This window comes from Primulina tabacum, chromosome 8 (assembly GCF_025594145.1).
Source record: "Primulina tabacum isolate GXHZ01 chromosome 8, ASM2559414v2, whole genome shotgun sequence".
NCBI classification, from domain to species: domain Eukaryota; kingdom Viridiplantae; phylum Streptophyta; class Magnoliopsida; order Lamiales; family Gesneriaceae; genus Primulina; species Primulina tabacum.
Genome location: NC_134557.1, coordinates 23,816,772 through 23,829,353, shown reverse-complemented (window position 1 = coordinate 23,829,353; position 12,582 = coordinate 23,816,772). Strand labels below are relative to the sequence as shown.

General features: G+C 32.5%; 1 pseudogene; it reads right to left on the bottom strand.

Moving 5' to 3' along the window:
* Positions 1 to 2,146: 2,146 nt before the first annotated feature.
* Positions 2,147 to 7,462, bottom strand: LOC142554244 (uncharacterized; annotated as a pseudogene).
* Between the last annotated feature and the right edge of the window lie 5,120 nt (positions 7,463 to 12,582).

Genomic DNA, 12,582 nt, shown 5'->3' with positions numbered 1-12,582 from the left:
TAGCATATAACTTAAAAATTACATAGATCTTCAATATTTTTCTTTTTGTATTTTTCTCTCTTTTTTTTCAGGAAATATCATTTTTTTTCTTCAAAATAAGAACTCAAGATCTAAACAATAGATAGTCTCTCTCATGATCAATAAAGGCTCGAAAGCTGTTTTCTCAGTCCTCTCCACTCACTCACAAAATATGTGAGAGTTTAAAATTATAGGCACTCTTATGAGGTATATCTTGGGCCATATATTTTAATACCTGATTTTATCACAATGGTTAATCACTCAAAAAGATTTCATAAATCATATTTTTATATTGATCAGAATATTAAAATTGACTTTTTTCAAATAAAAATTTAAACATTCTTAAATAGATTAATGCATGTTCTAATTTAAATATTTCAAACATGTAATGTATGACATTTTTGCAAAAATTACTGAGATACAAACAATAAACATGATTTTATTATAAAATAATATATATTATTTTTTTATTTTTTTTAATTTTTTTTTTTGAGTTTGTTCTCCCCCCAATCAGAATATGACATTGTCCCTAATGTCAAAATAACTATTAATAAAGAGTATATAATGAAAGAGATATCACCTGGAATTTTATTGAAGATAACAAACGCAAACCAATCCACGACTTTTGAATCAATGATCCAACTTCCTTTTCTTACTGCTTGATTGCGAACAATTGATCTTTGTTATCATCGGATCAGGCTTATGAACAAAAGCTTCCAAATCATCAATTAATTGGTCGGCAGTCGAAGCACAGATGAGCATCCGTCGTGAATTTTCTGAAATGAAATTCTGTTCCACAGCTTTATCAAGAAATGTCAACAAACTGTCAAAATAATTATTGATATTCAACAAGCCCAAAGGTTTATTATGGATATTAAGTTGTGCCCAAGAAAAGTATAAAAAATTTCTTCTTATGTACCAAAACCACCTAGTAGTGCGATAAAAGCATCAGAATTTTCAATCATTTGAGTGATTCTTTCATACATAGAAGAAACTTTTAATTCCTCCCCAATCGTAACACCTGTAATATTTCCTTCAGCTAAAGTTGTAGGAATAATACCCAAAACCTGACTACCTCCAAGATGAGCAGATGTTGAAACAGATCCCATTAACCCAATATTACCTCCCCCATATACCAACTGAATTTTTCTCTCAGCCAATATCTTTCCAAGATTATTCGCTGCTTCTACAAACACTTCATTTTTTCCAGGACTCGACCCACAAAATATACAAATATTTTTCAATGTTCGTGCAGAGGATCCAGCCATGTTTTTACTTTCTTTTTTTTTTGTCTGCGAAAATAGAGAAAAAGATGAAAGATTTTATAGGGATAATATGTTATCATGACAAAACTATGGGTCACAGTTGTAAACAGAATAAATAGTAAAAACAATAATGACACACATGCATATAAACAGTAGTGTGATTGTGGCTCACAATTTTCCTCTGGTTTTACGTCCAGAAACGGCATCAACGCCTTCTATGAGTCGTGGATATGCTTCCCATCCAATTTTCTTATAAATTGGCAAACAGGGTCTTTTTTAGTCGGATTCCCAAGACTATAACGCTCATCTTGGAATTGTTTCCATAAATGGAGAAGTTCAATATGCACATGTCTACTAGAATGCGTCTCAAGAGTCAATAAGATGTTATCTAAAGACTCCTTACTCAGCCCATTCTTAATGAAACCAATTTTATCTTCTCTGTTATTGGAAACACATCCCAAAGATCTGCATCGTTTGTCACAAGTCCATCTTGCACACTTATGACAAACCCCTAAACTTTTTGGCCCTTCGTTTTCTCGCATAAGTGCTTTTTCCTAATCCAGGCAAATATCGAATGACCAATGATTGTGGAACTTCTCCTCCAAATCGGACCTTAGCTTCTACTACAAGACGAATATCTTCTGGAATTCCTTTTTGCATTAGCAATCTCAATTTTTCACACCTTCCTGCATAAATTTTTCTTAGAACATTTTCAGAAACAGAGGGAAAATATTTACAAATTTTTGAGAGAATTTCATCCATTTTGAAAAGAAAAGAAATGATTTTTTTTAATTTTTGTATCAGCAATTGTGGGAAACTGATTTAACCGACTATGAGAGTCACGGAGTACCGTTATCCGCCATTTAACCGGGAAAATAAAAAGATAAGGAAACCTGAACTAAAAACAAACAAAATTAAATGCAACATAAAAATTTAAGGATTGGAAAGGGAAATAAACTCTTCTTGAAAGATTTCATTTTCTAAAAATGGTTTAAGCCTTTGTCCATTTACTTTAAAAATATCACCATTTTTAGGATTTTCAATATCCACAGCTCCATAAGTATACACATGCTGTACAACATATGGGCCTGTCCATCTTGATCGTAATTTTCCTGAGAATATGTGAAGTCGAGAATTATAAAGCAAAACTTTTTTACCAATCTCAAAGATTTTCTAAGAATTGTTTTATCATGAAATGATTTGATTTTTGCTTTATAAATCCTTGAATTCTCATACGCGTCGTTTCTGAGTTCATCAAGTTCATTAAGTTGCAATTTACGCAATTTGTTGGCATCATCCATGCTTGAATTTAAAGTTTTGATCGCCCAATAAGCTTTATGTTCCAATTCCACAGGCAAATGACAATGTTTTCCATAAACCAACCTATAGGGAGACATATTCAATGATGTTTTAAAAGCTGTTCGATATGCCCAAAGTGCATCATTAAGTCGCAGAGACCAATCTTTTCTATTTGAGTTAACAGTTTTTTCCAAAATTTGCTTCATCTCCTTATTAGCTAATTCAACTTGTCCATTTGTTTGAGGATGATAAAGAGTAGTTACTTTATGAGTAATACCATATTTTTTCATTAATGAAGCAAATGGTTTATTAACAAAGTGAGTTCCCCCATCACTTATCATGGCTCGAGGAATTCCAAATCTACTAAAAATATTTTCTTTTAAAAATTTGATGACGATTTTATGATCATTTTTTCGACATGGAATTGCCTCTATCCATTTGGAAACATAATCAACTGCAACTAAAATATACAAGTATCCAAACGACGATGGAAAATGTCCCATAAAATCAATTCCCCAACAGTCAAAGATTTCAATTTCAATGATAGGATTCAAAGGCATCATGTTTCTTTTTGAAATCGCACCCAATTTTTGACAATTTTCACAGATCTTGCATATTTCGTGGGTGTCTTTAAACAAAGTGGGCCAATAAAATCCACACTGCAAGATTTTTGCAGCCGTTTTCTTTGAAGAAAAATGTCCTCCGCATACTTCTGAATGACAAAATTTAATGACACTACTTACCTCATTGTCGGGTATGCAACGTCGAAAAATTTGATCTGGACAATACTTGAACAGATACGGATCATCCCAATAAAAGTTTTTTACCTCATTCAAAAATTTTCTTTTATCTTAGGTACTCCATTGCGGTGGCATTTTTCCTGTCTCAAGAAAATTTACTATGTTAGCAAACCAAGGTGTAGTAGTAACTGAAAATAGATGTTCATCAGGAAAATTATCGTTAATTGTTGTCATTTCACAAGATGATCCTGTTACTAGTCTCGATAAATGATCGGCTACGACATTCTCAGTTCCTTTTTTATCTTTGATCACAATGTCAAATTCTTGGAGTAACAAAATCCATCGTATCAGTCGTGGCTTTGCATCCTGTTTGGTCAACAAATATCTAATAGCAGAATGATCAGTAAACACAATAGTCGTTGATCCAATCAAATAAGAACGAAATTTATCTAATGCAAATATTACAGCAAGTAGTTCTTTTTCAGTTGTGGAGTAATTCATTTGAGCATTGTTTAAAGTTCTACTTGCATAATATATCACATAAGGCTTACCGTTTCTTCTTTGACCTAGTACTGCACCGACTGCATAATCACTCGCATCGCACATGATTTCAAATGGTAAAGACCAATCAGGAGGTTGCATGATAGGAGCTGATGTTAAATGTCGAATAATTTTATCAAAAGCATTTTGACATTCTTGACTCCACTCAAATCCAGTGTCTTTTGTTAAGAGGTTACAAATGGGTTTAGAGATTAAACTAAAGTCCTTTATAAACTCCTATAAAATCCAGCATGTCCCAAAAATGAGCGAATTTCTTTAATGGTTTTTGGAGGGGGTAAATTGGCAATGACATCAACTTTTGCTTTATCAACTTCAATTCCATGAGATGACACGACATGTCCCAAAACAATTCCAGAAGTAATCATGTAATGACATTTTTCCCAATTTAAAATAAGACATTTTTCCTCGCATCTTTTTAAAAAATTTTCCAAATTTTCAAGACAATTATCAAATGTATTCCCAAAGATAGTTAAATCATCCATGAAAATTTCCAAACAATTTTCAACCATGTAGCAAAAAATACTTAGCATACATCTTTGAAATGTTGTTGGGGCATTGCATAAACCAAATGGCATCCTTCTGAATGCAAATGTTCCAAAAGGACATGTGAATGTAGTTTTTTTTTTATCTTCGAGTGCAATGAGAATTTGATAATAACCTGAATATCCATCAAGAAAACAGTAGTATGGATGACCTGCTACTCTTTCTAAAATTTGATCCAAAAATGGTAATGGAAAATGATCTTTTCTAGTGGCGTCATTTAATTTTCTATAATCAATACACATCCGCCAACTAGATGGGACTCGACTTGTTAACAATTCACCTTTTTCATTTTTTATCACTGTGATGCCAGATTTTTTTAGAACTACTTGTGTTGGGCTTACCCACTTACTATCAGAAATAGAGTAGATAATCCCAACATCAAGTAGTTTGAGAACTTCAGTTTTCACAACATCTTTCATGTGTGGATTTAATCTCCTTTGTGGTTGTTGAGATGTTTTAGCATTTTCTTCTAAATGAATTTTGTGTGTGCAAATTAGTGGATTAATGCCCTTGAGATCTTTTAGTGTCCAACCAATTGCATTTTTATGTCTTTTAAGCATATCAACTAATTTACCTTCTTGATCACTTTCTAGTTTGGAAGAAATTACCACCGGATATGTTTCATCTTCTCCAAGAAATGCATACTTCAATTCTTCTAGCAAGGGTTTTTAACTCCAATATGGGTGGTTCGTCTTTGTTCTCATATTTTGCATCAAATTCTTTCTCTGATCCTGGTAACGAGTGATACCTGATAAAATCATCAAGATCAATTTCAATATTTTCTTTAACAGTTTCAATTGAACAAATATCTAATTGATCACGAGTACTCCCTTCTTGAATGTTTTCTTCCACAAGAGTTTCAATAAGATTTTCATCTTCACTTTCATCTCCTTTGTCATGTGGTTGCTTACAAAGATTAAAAACATTGAGCTCCAAGGTCATGTTACCAAATGACAACTTCATTATTCCATTCCTGCAATTTATAAGGGCATTAGAAGTTGCTAAAAATTGACGACCCAGAATTACTAGAATTGCATTACAAGCTTCGATAGGTTGTGTATCTAAAACTATGAAATCGACAGGATATACAAAGTTATCAACTTGGACCAATACGTCTTCTACCATACCTCTTGGCACTTTAACAGATCTTTCGGCAAGTAAAAGTGTTACCGAAGTAGATTTTAACTCGCCTAGATTGAGTTCTTGATAAACTGAATATGGAAGTAAATTCACACTAGCTCCAAGATCAAGCAAGGCTTTTTTAATCTTTCGTTCTCCAATAATACATGAAATAGTAGGACAACCAGGGTCTTTGTATTTCAAAGTATTATTATTTTGAATGATTGCACTTACTTGTTCGGCTAAAAATGCTTTCTTTTTCACATTCAATTTTTTTTTCACAGTGCACAAGTCTTTCAAAAATTTGGCATATGATGGTACCTGTTTTATTGCATCTAATAAAGGAATATTAACTTTTACTTGTTTAAAAATATCATATATATCAGAATTCAAATTTGATTTTTTTGTATTTTTCAATGCATGAGGGAATGGTGGTGACACTATCTGTTGAACCTCCTCTTCGCAAGTTATGGGTTCCACTTCCTTACCCTTTGGAGTTGATTTATCATCATCTTCACAAGGTTCAAGAATGGATTTTTCCACAACCTTACCACTTCGAAGGGTAATAACATATTTTACCTATTCCATCGGTTGAGTTCCAGAAGTTCCAGTTTGTGAATGATGATCCTTGGGATTAGGCAGAAGTTGTGAAGGAAATTTACCTTTTTCATGAACATTAAGTGCAGATGCAAATTTAGCAAGAGTATCTTTCAAATCTGTCATGGTTTGAGCAGTTTGAGTATTGATAGACTCTTGCTTTGCAATGAAAGAATTCAATGTATCTTCCAAATTTCTTTTAGGTGGAGGAACATAAGGTGCATAATTTTGAAAATTTTGTTGATTTTGGAAATGTGGTTGTGAAAATTGTGCAGCATTATCATTCCTCCAACTAAAATTTGGATGATTTCGCCAACCTAGATTGTAATTTTGAGAAAATGGTTCAAAATTTGGCCTTTTGAAATTGTTCAAAACATTGGCTTGTTCATGGAGACATTCTTTAAAAGAGGGCAAAGTGGGACAATCTTTTGTAAAATGATCACTTGTATCACAGATGTGACACACAATTTTTTGAACAGATTTTAATTGACCATTCTTTTTCAATTCAAGTGCCTCAACTTTTCTTGCCAAAGAGGTAAATCTAGCTTGAAGATCATGTTCATCTTTGAGAGTGTACATACCTCCACCAGATGTAGGAGATTGAATCTTTTTTGATGGTTCGATTGTACTTATAGTGTCCCAATTTTGAGCATTTTCAGCTAATGAATCGAGATACTCAAATGCCTCATTTGGATCTTTATCTTCAAATGTTCCATTACACATAAATTCAACCATTTGCCTATCTTTAGGTGTTAAGCCTTCATAAAATTGAGAAACAACTCTCCAAATTTCAAAACCATGATGTGGACAAAGATTAAGCAATTCTTTGTATCTATCCCAACACTGATAAAAAGTTTCTCCTTGTTTTTGAGTGAAAGTGATGATTTGCCTTTTGAAAGAATTTGTTCTATGAGATGGAAAAAAAAATTTCAAAAATTGTTGTTGCAATTCATCCCAAGTTCGAATGGATCCCGGTCTAAGATTTTGTAGCCAAGTTTTAGCTTTATCTTTTAAAGAAAAAGGAAAAAGCTTAAGTCGAATGGTGTTCATGCTACAATTTAGATCATTATATGTGTTGCACACTTCTTCAAACTCTCGTAAATGCATGTATGGATTTTCAGAATCTAAGCCATGAAAATTGGGTAAAATTTGGATAATACCAGGCTTAAAATTGAAATGAGATGCATCAGGGAGAAAAACTAGACATGAAGGTGCAGTAGTACGTGTAGGATTCATGTGATCTTTAAGTGTTCTTCGTCTATCATGATCATGTTGAGATTGAATTTTATCTTCATTTTCTTGGATGGGTTCTTCCGCCATGTTTTGTAAAAATAAAGGGTTATTTCGAATGAGTCGACCACTAAGTGTACGTGACCAAATTCTCATGCAAATGCAAAAGAATAAAAACACACAAAAGCAATAAAAATTCAAATAAAGAAAAATAAACTATAAACAAAATTAAATAGACTTGAAATTAAGTTATACTTCCCCGGCAACGGCTTGTTGCGACTTTGATTGTTGCACTCCCAAGAGCAGGTTGTCCACAAGTAGTATAATTCGATGAGTTCGAATATCGTATCCACGAGTAAGCTAAGGTAATTACAAGTCCACTACAATGTCTTTTTATTTATTATTTTTTTTAGTTGTTTGAATCTTTAATTGGTAATTTTTAATTGTTCAAATTTTAATTTAAGTAGTTGAGATTAAAGGATCAATTCTTGGTATTTTAATAAAGTTAACATTAACGAACATACACTTAATAAAATGGTTCCAATATATTAAATAATCATATTTATATTATGTTATATATTATTATCTTATAAGTATATAATATATACCAAAACTTATAAATGTGGTCAAGTATTTATTGTGCTATATATATTTGTAAACAATAAATCAAGATTCTCACTTTAAATGGTTGGTAAAACCAAAAAAACATTTAAATAGTACCAATAAATTAATGCTATGATATATTCATATATAATAAATCAAGGAATCCAATTTAAATGGTTGGTAAAACCAAACTAACATTTAAATGGTTCCAAGAATTTAATATTATAATATATTTATATATAATAAATCAAGGCATCCACTTTAAATGGTTGGTAATACCAAACTAACATTTAAATGGTTCCAAGAATTTAGTGTAACATATAACAAAAATAAATCAAAACTCCCACTTATAAGTAGGGTATAAAAATGCTTAAAGAAATAAATATAACATAAACAATAAATAATAATTAAATAATATAAAACATAGATTCTTACCTTTTAGTAACCTTATTATCATGCCAAGAGTTTCACCTTTTCATCTCAACTTTAGGAAGTTAGCTATTCATTATTCAAAGTGTAAAACTTTGAATATGAAATTAACATGCTAATTATATTTAAATGAAGAAATAAAGGAAAAATATAGAGAGAAATATTATGAACTCAAAGGTTTGTTCATAGAATGAGGGATATCTCAATACATTACAATGCACCCCTATTTATAGCCAAATTTGGGGAGACAACCACAAATAAAATATTATTTTTTTACACAAAAGCCTTCATTGGTGTTCCAAAATATTATATTATATTACACATCACTTTTGAAAATCTTCTTCTCCGAATTTGCTTTTTCACATAAAAAGAAACATGTGGATAATTGAGTTGTCTAGTTGTGGTATTTTTTTCAAACCATTTGACCAAATAATTTGAGAAATATGGTCAAAATACTAGAGCATGGTAAAACTGCCACTCCTTTGGTAACTTTATTTGTTGCTTAATGTGATCCCAATTGTGAGAGGATTTTTATCTCATGCTTGCCACCAATATTGTAGATATTAACATCAACTTTCTACAGGTCCAAGAATCATCTTAATCCCATTTGCAACGCCAAGTTTATTCTTGTTTTATCGAACCTGTAAAAAAATAGTAAAAACTTGTAATTACACAACTTATATTTTATAAAATTTATTACAAAACATATAATATTTAAACATTTAATAAAAAAAACTATATATTTATATTATAAAACATTTAATTAATGTACAATTTTTATGTTTATCACATATCATCGACCATGACTCGATCTAGACATCATGAGGTACTGTGTGAACCGTGGCTAAGGGCTAGAAGCCAACCAAGATCCACCACAAACCAAGAAGCCGAAGCTTCACACACACAAACAAAATTCAGAAAAACTGAAACCGAAGGGGCACTTGTCTTGTTTATTTTAAAAACCGATGGGACCATGAACCAAGCCATGAAAGAGCATCTTAGTCATGTCCTAGACATGCTAAGGAAGTATTCTAACCATGGCTACAGCCCCTAGGACAGCCATGGTTTGAACACATACCTTAGACAACAAACCAAGAAAATCGAAACTCAAATATGCACTATAGAGAGTTGCTGTCCATTCAGTGTTGCTGGGGGAAAAGGGACTTAAACAAATGGACTAACTCCTTCCTAACACACTCTAAATCATGTCTAGATGCAGCCTTGGGTGCCTGGAAATCGAGCCAACCTTCTGAACCACAAAAAAAGCCAAAACCGTGAGGTACAAATGAAAGCCAAAAACATACTGCACAGAATTTTCGAAGGTTTCTTGACATGATTTCGGTTTTGTCATGGATCAACCACATGTAATGGTTTAAAATAGATATATAACTTGATTGAAGAGCAAAGAAATAATATAGACATGCCTTAAGTTGTTTTTACAATAAACAACACAATACGTCGGATCGGGAGACACGGCAACGGAAATGAAGACACCTTGCTATTTTTGTTGTCTTGGCCAAGAATGGGAGCTGCCAAATCTCCTAATTTTCGTGCTAGGGAGAGTGGAGAAGGTGGTGAAGGCTTGTGGTCAAATAAGGTGGTGCATGGGGGAGTAAATGATGTCAAGTTGGGGGGTGTGGGGGGGGGGGGGGGGGGGGAACATGCATGATGAATGGGTGGCCTTTGTTTTCTTGTTGGGAGAGTTAAATGGTTTCAAGTTGGGATTGTGTGGAGTGGAGAGGACCATGACTTGTCTTCCCAAATTGGTGTAGGATTTGTTTAAGTTTTGCTAAGTAGAATCCTAGGTTAGATAAACTTGATTAAAAGTTAATTAAGCATAATCTTGATGAATTAAGAAGCCTACAATTAAATTGGTGATTAATTAATTAAAGTAGACTTAAATCCACTTGATTTCATCAAAATAAATTATTTCTTAGCTCGGAAAAAATTTAGGAATATTTTTGGATCATAAAATTCATATCCGATTTCCTATCTCTGGTCCGGTCTCGCGTATATATCTAAAAAACTAAAATTTGAAATATGCGATTTAAAATCCTTAAAAATAACGTAAATGATTTAAAAGCAATTAAATCAACAATTTCTTAAAATAATAACCATTTAAAATTAAATAATAGAAATTATGCACATATATACGCATATTGGTTGTTCGGGTACTACATCAAGACTCAAGACAATGTTCCAGAATCGCATTGAATTCTTGGAAACTGTAGTGACAAACAGAATGGATTTGATGTAAGAACAGATAATGAATGCCATATCAAATGTCACCTCGGAAGTTCGCGCTTTATCCGACAGAGTTGGTCAGTTTGACAAAAAGGTGGAATAGGTAAAAGAAAAGCAGTATCTATCCAAGAAAAGACCGAGTCAACTGACTGATCAAGGACCAGCTGATAAACGAGCCAAGAATTGATGAAGTCCAGATCAGTTAGAAGACAGTCTTCATAATCAAATGAGAAAATTTGGCAGATTTTGAGGATTTTAGTCAATAGAATATTCTTTTATTCTTTCATTCTTCGTACGAATCTATACATTGAAAAAGTTGTTAATAAAAAGTTATTTTATCTACAAAGAGTTCAGTTTGATCAGTTCAGATATTCTATGTTTTGTCAAACACCTAATAGAAGGAAATTGTTGGAAACTTAATTTTGGAGTTTGACAAACTGAACGTGAAAATGATGAACAACTGATCAAGAAGACTAAAACAATTCGTAAACTGACAGTTGACTGAACTGAAGATTAGTGCGTATTTAAGGCAACTAAATCAAGCTAACTGAATTACATAATCAACTGGATGATCAGTTGGAAATTGATCAGTTGAACTATAATCAGTTGAGATCAATCAGTTAATCCTATCGGCTTTGTCAACTTATAAATCAGTTTGACACGTCAATAGTTAAGGAACATAGCAATCAACCGACAATTGTACAAGAGCAGACTGCAACGTTTAGTTGGAACTCTGCATATTAGAAAAGCTACAGTGTATGATTGTCAGAAAAATGTTGACATGGCTATACAATGGATATAAATTTTTGAATGGATTTATTGTTATCGTTGGAAGCAAGCCTATAAATAGACGAGAAGATCAGCTGATAAAGAACAATCGACAATTGAGATAAATCTGTAATCCAGAAATCAATCAATCAGTTTTCAAGTAAAAACTCAGTGTTCTAAGTCTCTCAAAAGCTCACGCTTAATATATATATTCATAGCATTCAAGGCTATACTTCGAGCTTAAAAGCACAAACTTACTGTTGTATTATTCGATCTTGTAAAGATCAGTTGTGCTGAGTAGTTACGTATTAGTTGAGTACTGATAATAGTATTAAAATTAAGAGTTTCAGTTTTGGTATTGTTAATTCCAAAAACTGAAGTGGTTTGTACAAATCATTGTATAGATCAAAGTCTTTTAGTAAATATCATATCTTCAAGATAGAAGGGGTGACGTAGGAGTGTTTGAAATCTCAGAACATCCATAAATCTTGTATCTCTTTATTTCAGTTTTTATTCTATATGTCAGTCAGTTTATTTCCGCACTTTCATCATTTAGCTGATTGACATTGACAAGAAAGATTCCAGAATTCAGTTTGTCACCAAACAGATTCATTATTAGAAGAGTTTGGGAAAATTGTCAAGTGTTTATTCAACCTCCTCCCCTCCCCTTTATAAACATTTTTTCACTCTCAACCGATCCTAACAGAATCATAGTGGGCTGGAGTTTGAGTTTTGAGGGCTATTAGAATGTGTTTAGGTATGGTAAAAGTTTGGGAAAGTTTTGGTTAAGTTTCGGATTGATTTGGGTTAAAGCCAGGACCTCGATCCAAGTTTTAAAACGAATAAATTCAGTTTTGAAACGGGCTCGAGTTTACGTGTAAGAAATACTTTTAAATATGTTTGGGGATGTTTTAAGGAGTTTGGTAAGCTTGGGGTCAGAATTTTGAGGTCCAAGAATAAAATGATCATTTTTGGTTTCAGGAGCAAAATGGTCATTTTGCACCCGGGGTGAGATTTTAGTCATGGCAGTGACCTGAGAACATATTTGTCATGCTTTTAAATGTTTATGTATCGTGCCTAAGATTTTTATGAAATTATGAAAAGTACGTTGCATGGTTGATTTTAAGTAAAATTTACGTATGTGCATGATTTTGATAAGTGATGAA